This window comes from Morone saxatilis, unplaced genomic scaffold, assembly GCF_004916995.1.
Source record: "Morone saxatilis isolate NCDOM2014 unplaced genomic scaffold, NCSU_SB_2.0 Contig6, whole genome shotgun sequence".
Lineage (NCBI taxonomy): Eukaryota > Metazoa > Chordata > Actinopteri > Moronidae > Morone > Morone saxatilis.
In genome coordinates, this window is record NW_023340206.1 from 10,988,725 (window position 1) to 10,989,634 (window position 910).

At 48.5% G+C, this 910-nt stretch overlaps 1 protein-coding gene across 1 annotated transcript in view; it reads left to right on the top strand.

Annotated features, from left to right (window-relative positions):
• mrps9 (mitochondrial ribosomal protein S9) overlaps positions 1-910 on the top strand; it is a gene marked incomplete in the record, with an annotated part of 12,461 nt that overhangs the window by 3,474 nt on the left and 8,077 nt on the right.

Genomic DNA, 910 nt, shown 5'->3' on the forward strand with positions numbered 1-910 from the left:
AAACCCCCCCCCCCCCCAACCCCCTTACCCAAACACACCATCTCCCTTCACTTTAACCCCGTCTGAACCCCACCAGTCAGAGTCTCTTTCATTGTTGGCTTTTGGTAAAAGTGTTTAAATGCTCCACTATATTCCGCTCATAGCTAAAGCCTTGAACTCGAAGCTCTTGCCGTGCATATAAAGACCACTTATTGAATAGAAAGAGTGGAGGTCTAGCTGTCTGTCTCTGTAACAACCTCGACTTAAACGTATGCAGATACTGGCCTTCTTCCTCTTTCATCCGGCCAATCCATGCGAGTTATTCCTCGCCATTGTAGCGCCCAGTGTTTGCAAACGTGTAACGCAAGCCCTTTATCCAAGCCCCCCTCCTCTCCTCCTGCCTTCTTTTTTTTATGATTTTCTATTATGCTTTTTTTTTTGCAAAGAAAATTGGTTTTTGCTTGATGTTTGCTTTTTTTTTATACACTCCCCCCTTCCCGCTCCTCCTGTACCCCTCTGTCGCTGGTCGGAGTGGCAGCGGATTAGGCACACTCTATCAAGAAGGAATTAAACAAACATCTGGTGAATAATTGACGGGGAAATGAGTTCTCACCCAGGCGCTGGGCGGCTGAGGTGGGGGCGTCTGCCTCGGGGACGTGACCAGCATGCCCACACTCTTCCCCCCCGCCTTCCTTCCATCACCGTGGCACACTCCCCTCGGGTTTTTCCCTACGCGAGAGTGATCTAATGACGAGTGAGCCCCGAAACTGTCCTGTCATTTATTTCGCTGAATGTTGTTGCTCCGGCAGATTTCCTCCAAGCTTTGCTTCAGGCCGAATACACGCACAGGTGCCCGCGTCAATTCAGTCCAGAACTAAATGAAGATTTTATTATTGTGTCATCGGCATACAAGACACCATAAATTCATATA